Here is a 13,167-nt window from a genome sequence, read left to right as displayed (position 1 = left end):
TAGGAGATAGAGGCTGGGATGGGGATGATGGGGAGATGGAACCATCCGGGGGGGGAATATTGGAAGAGAGCAGGGGGAGACGTCTGGAAGATGATAGTTGAAACTCAGTTGAAGGGGAGGAGTGAGTGAAGGGTTGGGTGGAGAGAGGATGGGAAAGGTAAATAAAGGGAGAATACTACGAGGTGGTCAGATGCATGCCATGGGTTACCTGAAGCTGGAAAATTTAATGAGCTGTGAGCTACCCAAGCAGAATAATGTTCTTGATTCCAACACTTGAATCTCTTTTGCCTCCTGGGGACAGCCTCATTGCATTTCATGGATGATTTGAGCATATCTCTGAACATTTCAAAAGGGAAAGGACAAAACTAACTGTTTTTTTTTTAAATCAAATTTGCAAGAGGTTTTCTACCCTGCCACGCTCATAGGTCTGACTGAAGTGCACTAGATTGGTTGAAGGTCAGCTCGAGCTGAGCTGGCTCTCGAGGTCGATTCACATTTCCCATGTTCATTGACCTAGATCAGCTTCCAATCAGTTAACACCTTGATCTTAAAATAGATTGTGTGTTTTTAAAATCCCTCCATGGCCATCTGCCAACTCCATCTCTCCAACCCTCTTAGTCCTGCTCTTTCTGACCCAATTCAAGCTCCTGAATGAACCCCACAACAGGGCCATCATACTGCCCTTGTTTGCTACTAAGTGTTCTTTATTTGCATCATAATTGCACCTCTTCTTCATCAGGTGTGATGGAAAGTGTGCTGACCAGCTCCATCACAGTCTAGTAATACTCCTAAGTATAAAGGCCTCCAAAAGGTAGTGGACATCGCAGGCAAAACCTTCCCCACTACGAAGTACATCTACAGGGAACGCTGCCTTCGGAGAGCAGCAGCAGTCATCAAGGATCCACAACACCCAGCACACACTCTGTTCTCCCTGCTACCATAGATGCCAAAAGACTCACACCACCAGGTTCAGGAACAGCTGCTGCCCCTCCACCATCAGGCTCCTCAATAACAATCTCAATTAGGGACTCATTTAAGGACTCTTACTTTTGTACTTTAATGTTTTTTTTCCCCTCTATATATTGCAGTTTACATTTTATTATCCATCTACATTTCTTTATCTATTTACACATGTACATTGTGTACAGTTTTTTTTTAAAAACACTACCAATAAATGGTTCCTGGTCTGCAGGAAAAAGGAGTCTTAGAGTTGTGTACGATGTCACGCATGTGCTCTGACAATAAATCGGAATTGCAAATTTTGCTCTTGTGCAGTTGTATAAATATTAGAGATAACCTGTTGGGCTACTCTCAGAAGAACCCTCCTCATCATACCAAGTCTAATGTGAGAAATAAACTTAAAATTAATAAGCATCTCCCAATTTAATTGCTCCACTATTGCCAACTGTTAGTGTCCTAGATAGTCTAATGATGGTCCCAGCACTAATCTCTGAGGCCCGCCACTAGTCTGAGAAGCAATCATCCATCACTACTCTCTGGCTTCTCCCATCCAACCATTGTCAAATCCAGTTCACTACTTCATCATGAATACCTAGTGCCAGAACCTTCCTGACTAACCTCCCACGCGAGACCTTGTCAAAGACCTTACTAAAGTCCACTGGTCTAGATAATAAGACCGTGGACCTCAGAAGGATGCCTCTCCTTTGTTAGATCAGCACAAACAATAGTAGTTCAACTCCTCCCAATAACTGCCTTGTTTTTCTGGGCCATACTTTCACAGAATGTAGGACACATACAGGTGTGACACTAGTTTGGAAGGGCAAGAGAAGAGCGGTCAAAGCAGGTACATCAATAACAATCTGCTGGAAGAACTCAGTGAGTTGAGCAGCATCAGTGGGGGATAAGATGGTCAACCCTTCAGGTTAGAATCCTTCATCCAGGCCAGATGGATGATTAGATGGGCAGCCCAGTTAGTGCAATTCTGTTACAGAGAAAGCGACTGGGACAAGGGTTCAAATCCTGTGCTGTCTGTAAGGAGTTTGCACCTTCTCCCAGTGTCTGCAAGGGTTTCCTCCGGGTGGTCCAGTTTCCTCGCACCTTTCAAAAACGCACCAAGAGATGGAGGTCAATTGGGTGTACTTGGGCGGCACAGGCTCATGGGCCGAAAGAGCCTGATACCGTTCAGTATATCTAAAAAAATTATGACTCAAAACATTGACGATTCTTTCTCCCACTAATGCTGCTCAATCCGCTGAGTTTCTCCAGCCGATTGTTTTGTGCTCCAGAATACAGAATCTGCAGTGTTTTGTGGAGTGAAACATGAACATCTGCAAATGCTGAGACTGTAGAAAAACATACAGAAATGCTGGAGGAAACATGAACATCTGCAGATGCTGAGACTGTAGAAAAAACATACAGAAATGCTGGAGGAACCCGGCAGGTCTCGCAGCGTCCATAAGAGGTAAAGATAGATTACTGACAACTGGTAGGTCAGGACACCTCCCCCTCCCATTCTTCCCCCTTAACCTCTAGGCTTTAATTCAGACTCCTGCCTGCCCAAAATGTCAGTAATATACCTTTATCTCCTATGGATGCTGCGAGACTAGCTGAGTTTTTCCAACACTTCTGTGCGCTTTGACTGCAGTCCCTTTGTGTCAGAATTAAAACGAACGCAGCCACAGGCAAAATGTGACAGACATGCAAGGATGAGAAGAGAAAGAGTTCCATTCCAACCATGCCTTTCATAACTGAAGCAAAAGGAGAAAAACCAGCACAAGAACATCAGAATTTTTTCTCATGAACAAGTCACGAAATTCATGGTTTTGGACCACCTTACAAAAATAAATAAAAGGAGTGCAAGAAAAAGTCAAGGTGAGGCAGTGTCTGTAATTCATTGATCATTCAGGAATCTGATGGCAGTGGGGAAGAAGCTGTCCTTGTGCCGCTGGGTGCTCGTCTTCAGCTCCTGTACCTTTTCCCCGATGGTAGCAGAGTGAAGAGGGCATGGTCAGGGAGGTGGGGGTCCTAGATGATGGTGGCTGCTTTCTTAAGACAACGCCTCTTGTAAATGTTCTTGATTGAGTGAAGTCTGGTGCCTGTGATGTCGCAGGCTAAGTTAACACCCCTCTGGAGTTTTTTCTTGTCCTGAGCATTGGCATCTCCATACCAGACAGTGGTGCAACCAGCCAGAATGCCCTCCACGGTCCACCTGTAGAAGTTTTCAAGAGTCTTCAGTGACATCCCGAATCTCCTCAAACTCCTCACAAACCATTGCCGCTGGCAAGCCTTCTTCAGGATTGTCTCGACATGGAGTCTCCGGGACAGATCCTCAGAGATGTTGACACCCAGGAATTTGACGTGCTTGACCCTCTCCACTGCTGACCCCTCGATGAGGACTGGGTCGGGTTCTCCTGATTTCCTCCTGAAGTCTACAATCATCTCCTTGGTTTTGCAATTGTTGAGTGCAAGTTTGTTGATGTGACACATTCCACAAACAGCAGCTTTAAAAAGATCAAACAACCTCCATGATATTGCTCAAGAGATGAACATAAGCCAGGATACTGCAGCAAATGAACTAGGTTCCAAATAATGCTTTTTCAACCACTTGCATCCAGAGAGAGAAGGGCTCCCTCAGTGCAATGCAAGCTCAGTTCTCAAATCACTGGCGCATTGGCTCAGTTCATCTAATGGTCTCTTCCTATTCCCAGGAACTCCAAGGAGCCATTTACTTTAAACGCCACTGCAGAATATAGGCTACACAGCAAATCTCTGCTGTATAGCCAAGCTATTTGAATAAGCCTTTCACCAGGATTTAATTATAGACTATCTAGGACACTAACATGGGGCTCCTTTTTTCAAAAAGACAAAGCAAAGATGATTTCTTTTGGAATAAAATCTTTTTGAATAAAATCTTTTTGACAGGATGGAGGACACACAGAAAGTTAACTACTGGAATCTGCCCAAGAAATGCCTCCAAACAAGCAGGTCTATTATCCTATTCAAGCAAGTCAACTAAGAGTTGAGAAGCTGCACAATACCATTTGAGTGAGAGCAATTACTGATTCCCATTCCCAAAAGTCAGTTTAGACTGCAGACCCAAGGTGCAATCACTTTTAAAACTTGAGTCTTAAAGTTAGAAGCTCCATTCACAGCAGTAGAGATGCAACTGTAGAAGTGGAACCCAACCCAGCAGAATCTACCCATGTCCAATCACCAAATACATCATTTAGTTTCCAAAAAGATGCTTTTACAATGAGGCAACTACAGTCAGAATAACCGTTCATTTAGCACCAGTAATTTGGTCTGGAGTGCGCTAAGGGGTCTCAACCTTTTTTTTCTCCCTCTTATGCCATGCCATAGGTGCTCTGTGGTTAGAAAGGGATTATTTCAGGTGGTATGTAAGTGGGGGAAAATAAACGTTTGAGAACCACTGGTCTAGATAATAAGACCTTGGACCTCAGAAGGATGAAGGTCAACCACCCTCCACTGCACATCAATGGTTCAGTTGTGGAAAGCACAAGGTACCTTGGTGGTTTATGTTTAGATTTGTAAGGGGAGGTTCAATGGCTAATGATAGTAATTGGAGGGAAAAAAAAGACTCCTTAATTCTGGAGGTACGAGACTTCCTGAGATCCTCATGCTTCGTAGATGCCAATTTGATTAACCATGATGAGAAAGCAAAAAAAGTCTGAGACAACCGAATTCAGCAAAGTCAGTGGGACCAGACAACAGTTCAGTTACAGTACTCACAACCTATATTCAAGAATTAGCTGCACCGCTAGCCAAGCTGTTTCATCACAGATGCACCACTGGCATTCATCCAAATACATAGAAAAACAAAAATAGAAAATGCTGGAAGAATTCAGCAGGTCAAACTGTAGCCTTGAAGCGAGAAATAGAGTTATGTTTCAGGTCAAGGAACCTTTATCAGAGCCTTTCAATCAAGACTCAAACTTAGAGGGATATGGTACAGGCTGAAAATGTCATACTTAAAATTACTTTTATAAAAACAGGCAATTATGGAGGAAAAGAGAAACAAACAAACAGCCTTTTGACAGAGGGCAATGTTTAAAAAAAAACCTCCAAAAGTAACCCTGGAAATTATAGGCCAGTGAGCCTGACATCAGTAGTAGGTAAATTATGAAAAGATGTTCTAAGAGATTGGGTACACCATTATTTGGATAACCAAGGACTGATTAGGGGTAGTTAACATGGGTCGTGTTACACTAATCTTAGAGTTTTTCCAAGGAGGTTACCAGAAAAGTTGACAAAGGAAAGGCTGTAAATGTGGTCTACATGGACTTTAGTAAGGTCTTTGACAAGGTATCGTGTGGGAGGTTAGTCAGGAAGGTTCTGGCACTAGGTATTCATGATGAAGTAGTGAACTGGATTTGACAATGGTTGGATGGGAGAAGCCAGAGAGTAGTGATGGATGATTGCTTCTCAGACTAGTGGCGGGCCTCAGAGATTAGTGCTGGGACCATTGTTGTTTTTCAACTGTATCAATGTTCTGGATGATAAAATTGGATCAGCAAGTTTGCAGATGACACGAAGATTGGTGGCATTGTGGACAGCGAAGGTTTTCAAAACTTGCAGAAGGATCTGGACCAGATGGAAAAATGGGCTGCAAATGGCAGATGGAATTTAATGCAGACAAGTGTGAGGTGTTGCATTTTGGAAAGACAAACCAAGAAAGGACATATTTAGTAAATGATAGGGAACAGAGGGATTTGGGAATCCCAAGGTAAATCCCAAGGAATCCCAAGGTAAACTGCCTCAGGATCTTCGTGATGCCACCATCATCACCCTGTACAAAAACAAAGGCAAGAAATCAGACTGCTCAAACTACAGGGGAATCACGTTGCTCTCCATTGCAGGCAAAATCTTCGCTAGGATTCTACTAAATAGAATAATACCTAGTGTCGCCGAGAATATTCTCCCAGAATCACAGTGCGGCTTTCGCGCAAACAGAGGAACTACTGACATGGTCTTTGCCCTCAGACAGCTCCAAGAAAAGTGCAGAGAACAAAACAAAGGACTCTACATCACCTTTGTTGACCTCACCAAAGCCTTCGACACCGTGAGCAGGAAAGGGCTTTGGCAAATACAAGAGCGCATCGGATGTCCCCCAAAGTTCCTCAACATGATTATCCAACTGCACGAAAACCAACAAGGTCGGGTCAGATACAGCAATGAGCTCTCTGAACCCTTCTCCATTAACAATGGCGTGAAGCAAGGCTGTGTTCTCGCACCAACCCTCTTTTCAATCTTCTTCAGCATGATGCTGAACCAAGCCATGAAAGACCCCAACAATGAAGACGCTGTTTACATCCGGTACCGCACGGATGGCAGTCTCTTCAATCTGAGGCGCCTGCAAGCTCACACCAAGACACAAGAGAAACTTGTCCGTGAACTACTCTTTGCAGACGATGCCACTTTAGTTGCCCATTCAGAGCCAGCTCTTCAGCGCTTGACGTCCTGCTTTGCGGAAACTGCCAAAATGTTTGGCCTGGAAGTCAGCCTGAAGAAAACTGAGGTCCTCCATCAGCCAGCTCCCCACCATGATTACCAGCCCCCCCACATCTCCATCGGGCACACAAAACTCAAAACGGTCAACCAGTTTACCTATCTCGGCTGCACCATTTCATCAGATGCAAGGATCGACAATGAGATAGACAACAGACTCGCCAAGGCAAATAGCGCCTTTGGAAGACTACACAAAAGAGTCTGGAAAAACAACCAACTGAAAAACCTCACAAAGATAAGCGTATACAGAGCCGTTGTCATACCCACACTCCTGTTCGGCTCCGAATCATGGGTCCTCTACCGGCACCACCTACGGCTCCTAGAACGCTTCCACCAGCGTTGTCTCCGCTCCATCCTCAACATCCATTGGAGCGCTTACATCCCTAACGTCGAAGTACTCGAGATGGCAGAGGTCGACAGCATCGAGTCCACGCTGCTGAAGATCCAGCTGCGCTGGATGGGTCACGTCTCCAGAATGGAGGACCATCGCCTTCCCAAGATCGTGTTATATGGCGAGCTCTCCACTGGCCACCGTGACAGAGGTGCACCAAAGAAAACGTACAAGGACTGCCTAAAGAAATCTCTTGGTGCCTGCCACATTGACCACCGCCAGTGGGCTGATAACGCCTCAAACCGTGCATCTTGGCGCCTCACAGTTTGGCGGGCAGCAACCTCCTTTGAAGAAGACCGCAGAGCCCACCTCACTGACAAAAGGCAAAGGAGGAAAAACCCAACACCCAACCCCAACCAACCAATTTTCCCCTGCAACCGCTGCAATCGTGTCTGCCTGTCCCGCATCGGACTTGTCAGCCACAAACGAGCCTGCAGCTGACGTGGACTTTTTACCCCCTCCATAAATCTTCGTCCGCGAAGCCAAGCCAAAGAGAAGAAGGGAACAGAGGGATTTGGGAATACAGATACATAATTCCCTGAAAGTGCATCACAGGTGGGTAGGGTTGTAAAGAGAGCTTTTGGCATATTGGCTTCATAAATCAAAGCATTGAGAGTAGGAGTTGGGATGTTATGGTAAAGTTGTACAAGACATTGGTGAGGCCAAATTTGGAGCATTGTGTGCAGTTTTGGTCACCTAACTACAAGAAAGATTTCAATAAGATAGAAAGAGAACAGAGAAGATTTACCAGGATATTGTCCGGACTTCAGGAACTGAGTTACAGGGAAAAGTTAAACAGGCTAGGCCTTTATTCCCTGGAATCAGTAAGCAATGGCAGGAACACCACCCAGTCAGAGATCTGCGCCGTCGTGATGTCACTTCCTGTCATATTCTCTCCCCGCTGCTGATAAGCAGAGCTGCCAGTGCAATAAATCAGTCTTCAACTTCGAGTGTGCGTGCGTGCTACATTGTTGACTGCTAGTTGGACCCGAAGATGACAGATCAAGCAGCTCTTCATGCGATTTCATCGAAGCTGCCAACTTTCTGGGTGTCGCTGCCACATGCGTGGTTCGAACAGGTGAGGCCCAGTTCCACCTTCGACAGATCACCGGTGACGACACACGTTACTCCTACGTAGTGAGTTCGCTCGACCAGGACACAGCAGCAAGGGTCATCGACTTCCTGTGGCAGCCTCCGGAGCAAGGCAAATATGATTCCCTCAAGGAGCTATTAACCCGCACCTTCGGGCTCTCACAGCGCGAGTGCACCACCCAATTGTTGCATGTGGACTGTTTGTGGGGACAGGGCCCCATCCGTTTCCATGAGCGAAACACTCTCCCTTGTTGAGGGACACAGATTTTCCTGGAGCAGCTGCCCAAGGATATCTGACTCTTGCTCGCTGATGAGGTCTTCAGTGACCCCAGGAAAGTCGCAGCCAGGGTGGACGTGCTCTGGAGAGCAAAGAAAGAAAATGGAGCCTCAGTGGAGGAGGTCACTAGGCCCCACACACAGCCTGGAACAAGGCCACAGCAAACAGAGAGGCAAATTAACCCCCCCACAACCCACCAATACTGTTACTATCACCAACGATGGGAGTGCGGGGGCCCATCGATGCCACCCACCCTGCGCATTTCAGAGAAACACCATGACCAACTGTCATTAATGGCTGTGGTGGTTGGCCAATGTGACACCCTCCTCCACATGTGGGACTCTGTCTGGAAGGTGTTTCCTCGTGGACACCAGTGCCAAAATAAGTTTCCTCCCCTCTTCGGCCTACAACACCCAGAACGGAAAACCGGGCCCGGCACGGAGGGCAGTGAACAGCACCACCATACGAACGTTCAGCACCTCACCATCCCCTTCCATTTCAGTAGCAGCTGGTTCACGTGGACGTTCACAACCACTCCTGGGAGCAGACTTCCTGTGGGGCCACTACCTGCTGGTGGACTTTAAAGGGTGGTGTTTGGTGCATGCCAGGACTTTTCAAACAATGCCCCTGGGGGAAGCCAAGTTACCTGCCCCCCACCTCAACTCCGTTACTCTGTCCAACAACACATTTACACGGATCCTAGCGGAGTTCCCTTCGATCATGGCACCAGCTTCTCTCCGCTGAACCAAAGCACAGGGTAAGGCACCATATCCTCACTTTGCACCCCCGCTCCACCTCCCCCCCTCCCCCCGAGAAGCTCTCCCTCACCAAGGAGGTGTTAAAAAAAAATGGAAGGGCTGGGATAGTGTGGCGTTCCGACAGCCCCTGGGCCTCCCCCCTGCACACGTTTCAGAAGGCAGCAGGAGGGTGGAGGCCATGTGGTGACTATCGCCCCCTCAACAAGGCCACCACACCCAACAGGTACCCCGTGCTCCACATCCACGACTTTACCACTAACTTACAAGGGGCACAGGTGTTCTCAAAAGTCGACCTCATCAGGGGCTATCACCAGATCAATGCAATCCCTAAAACTACCATCATTACCCTTTTTGGACTCTGAATTCCTGAGAATGCCCTTTGGACTTAAAAATGCAGCCAAGACCTTCCAGAGGCTGATGGATGTGGTGGGCTGGGATCTCCCATTCGAGTTCATCTACTTGAGGCAGCTATCGCCTGGCTGCAGGAATTTGGACTAAATATAAACCCTGCTAAATGCCAGTTCGGGTTGGAAACCATAGACTTCCTGAGGCATCAGATCAACAGACATGGAGCGAAACCCCTGCCCGAAAAGGAAGAGGCCGTTCGGCGCTTCGCCAAGGCCTACACAGTGAAGGGGTTGCAAGAATTTGCTGGTATAATTACCTTTTATCACCAATTCATACCAGCAGTGGCCCAGATCTTGCGTCCCCGTTTCACGCTCATGACTTTACCTGAGATAATGAGGCCCCGGAGGCATTCCAGAAGGTCAAGGACGCACTGGCCAACACCATCCTTCTGGTACACCTCAGGCTAGGGGTGCCAACCGCTCTCACAGTAGGTGCCTCCACCACAGCGGCAGGGGACCTACTTGAGCAATTCACTGAAGGGCAATGGCAGCCCCTAGCCTTCATTAGTGGGTACCTCTGACCATCCAAACACCTTTGACCGGGAGCTATTGGCACTTACCTGGCAGTCAGGCACTTCCAGTATTTTCTGGAAGCCAGACCATTCAGGGTCTTCACAAACCATAAACCGTTAACCTTTGTCTTCCATAAAGTGTTTGGCCCATGGTCGGCCAGGCAGCAGCGACACCTCATACGTGTCTGAGTTCACCATGGACATCTAACACATTGTGAGTAAGACCAACGTCGTGACCTACTCACTGTCCCACCCTGCGATTGAGTCCGTCCAGGGCCTGTCCCAGGGAATAGACTATTCCACACTAGCCAGGGAACAGCAGGAAGACACTGAGATCCCAGCATAGAGGATGGCAGTTTCTGGCCTCAGGCTGGAGGATGCCGCCATCAGTCCTGGTAACCAAACACTCCTCTGCAACGTCTCCACCAGCAAACCCTGTCCCATTGTGCCAGTAGCATGGAGGCGGCAGGTCTTCGACGTGGGTGCACAACCTGGCACACCCAGCCATCAGAACTTGTCAAAATGGTGGACAGTAGGCTTGTCTGCCACAGCCTCCAGAAACAGGTCAGTCAGTGGACCAAGATCTGCATGCTCTGGCAGACATTCAAAGTGCAGGCACACATCAAGTCACTTCTCCCCCCACCACACCACCCCCCCCCCCCCGACCTCCGAGCCAATGCAATGTAGGTTCGACCACATCCATATTGACATTGTAGGGCTGCTGCTGGTCTCCCATGGAGTGGGATATCTCCTCACCTTGATTGACCGCTCCGCGAGGTGACTGGAAGTGGTCCCACTGGCTGATACAACCATCGAGGCCTGCGTCAGGGCACTGATAACCCCTTGGTGTTGAGTTTCTAAGTCTCGGAGCATATGACCTCCTACAGAGGTACACAGTTCACTTCGAGACTCTGGGTGGCACTGGCCAAGTTGCTGGGAATCCAGCTCCACCACACCACGGGCTTACCACCATCAGTCCAAAGGGTTGGTGGAGTGGTTCCACAGGCACCTCAAGACGGCCTCGATGGCTCGGCTCAAGGGACCAAACTGGGCAAGTGAGCTTTCCTGGGTCCTCCTGGAGATCCGCACCACGCTGAAAGAGGACTTCAATGCCTCAGCAGCCGAGGGTGTAAGGCACACCTTTGGTAATACAGGGGGGTGGGGGAGTTCTTGCCCACCGCCAAGGACCTGGAGAACCCCACAACCTCATTGATTAAACTGAGGGAAAGACTAGTAATCTAGCACCTCTGCAACATGGCCAGGCCAAAGCCTACATCCCCAAAAACTTAAAGAGACCCATGAGTACATTTTTGAGTAGAGGAGGAGGCACACCAAACACCTCTGCAACGGCTGTATAAAGTAATCTGACACAACGGATCGACATATGTGTTGGATATCAGCTGTAAGGAAGAGACTTTCACCATCAACCTTCTCAAACCAACACATTAGCCAACCAGTTTCCACTCAGCCTCCGCAATGCAGAGGTAGGCCACCGAAAGTGGTGAACAGTGCTCCAACTGACGGTTCAGGGGGGTGGGGGGTGGGGTCATTTAGCAGCCCTCTAACTGGGTACACAAGATGACCAACAAACACGGCGACCATGCAGTCCCTGTGGGGACTGTGGGATCCCAGGTGATCACCCGCACGGAGGGAAACAGCGAACAACGGCAGGAATACCACCCAGTTGGAGATCAGCGCTGCCATGATGTCATCCCTGACATCAGCAGCAAGGAGTGAACATAAGCAGAGCTGCCAGTGCAATAAATCAGTCTTCGCCTTCGACTCCACATATTTGTGTCATTCTTTCCACACTTCGCGGTAGTGCACACACTACAGGGGAAAAGGTTTAGAGGCAACATGAGGGGGAACCTCTTCACACAGAGAGTGGTGGGAGTGTGGAATGAGCTGCCAGCTGAAGTGATGAATGTGGGCTCAATTTTAACATTGAAGAAGAATTTGGACAGGTACATGGATGGGAGAGGTATCGAGGGCAATGGACTGGGCAGGTCAGTGGGACTAGGCAAAAAAATGGTTCGGCACAGACTAAGTAGTGTTTTAGGGAAAGAGCAAAGAGAAAAATATCCAACCACAAATCATTTAATTCAATACTAATATCCATGGGCTGCATTATGCTTAGACAGCAAAAGATGTTCTGTCCCTGGGCAACATAGAAAGATGGAAGACAAAGATCAGAATAGGCAGGAAACAGACAATTGAAGAGGCAAGATTGGAAGCTCCGAGTCATCGATGGCACCCTGCAAAGCAGTCACACAATACCCCCTTGCATTCTCCAAAGTAATGCAGAAAATGTAGCCAGCATCAAATGCAGCTTTGCTGGTAGGGAAAAGTTCAAGCGATTCACTTGGAAAAGGTGCTCAGATTCCTGGATAGTGAGAAGAAGGGGCAATAGAAAACAGCAATTGCATCTTGCTTAGTTGAAATGGGAAGGAGCCATGAGAAGGGGAGGACATGATGGAGAATCGAGAACGGACCGGGGAGTTGCAAAGGCCACATGGCCTTCAGAATGCTAAGGCAGGAAGGTGTAGTCTGACAGAGTCATTGAAGATGCCAAAGTTACGGGGAGTGATCTGCTGGACGTGGAGGCTGGTGGGAGATAGGACAGCATCACTTGAAAAGAGAAAATAATCAATAACCCAAGCTATAATGGAGAGGCACTAAAGACAGTTTTATCGTGATTCATACATGATCATCTGCATTTAAAAATAGCTGTGTGCAGCCTTGTGGTCAGATATCCATCTGCTCCAGTATTATCTGCGCTGGTTAACGTTGCTATTGGGGGAGCGCACTGTGCATGAATTGTTGCATTTCCTACAGCAAAATGATATCTATACATCAAAAGTACTTCACTGTAAATTGTTTTGCAACATCTGGAGTCTGTGAAACATCTTATAGGATTCCAATTTTGTATCTCTCAATCCCAGCTTCAGATGCTCTCAAGGGATACTTCATACAGATCAGAGTTGCAGAAACCATCCAAAACAGGCAGGTTGCTCAGCACACCTGACAACCAATTTTCAAACTGATACTAATCCTTTGACTGGGAACAATTAAACCTTTCATACGTGAACCCCCCCCCCCAAACTTTGGCAGCATCTGCAAGGCTCTATGTCACGTTTAGAAATTGCACACTTTCTGGTGAACTTGACACCAGAAAACAGACGAAGCAGGTAACAACTGAATTTAAAGGCCATCCAACTGCAAATGTCATAATAATTAAGTTCAA

The 13,167-nt window shown here is 47.6% G+C and overlaps 1 protein-coding gene across 3 annotated transcripts in view; it reads right to left on the bottom strand.

Annotated features, from left to right (window-relative positions):
- LOC138747544 (oxysterol-binding protein-related protein 6-like) overlaps positions 1-13,167 on the bottom strand; it is an 82,517-nt gene that overhangs the window by 67,896 nt on the left and 1,454 nt on the right. The gene's annotated exons all lie outside the window — the stretch shown is intronic.

The sequence above is a fragment of the Narcine bancroftii genome, chromosome 12 (genome assembly GCF_036971445.1).
Source record: "Narcine bancroftii isolate sNarBan1 chromosome 12, sNarBan1.hap1, whole genome shotgun sequence".
Taxonomy (NCBI): domain Eukaryota; kingdom Metazoa; phylum Chordata; class Chondrichthyes; order Torpediniformes; family Narcinidae; genus Narcine; species Narcine bancroftii.
Note: the sequence above shows the minus strand (reverse complement) of the source record. Positions and strands in the feature narration are given on the sequence as shown.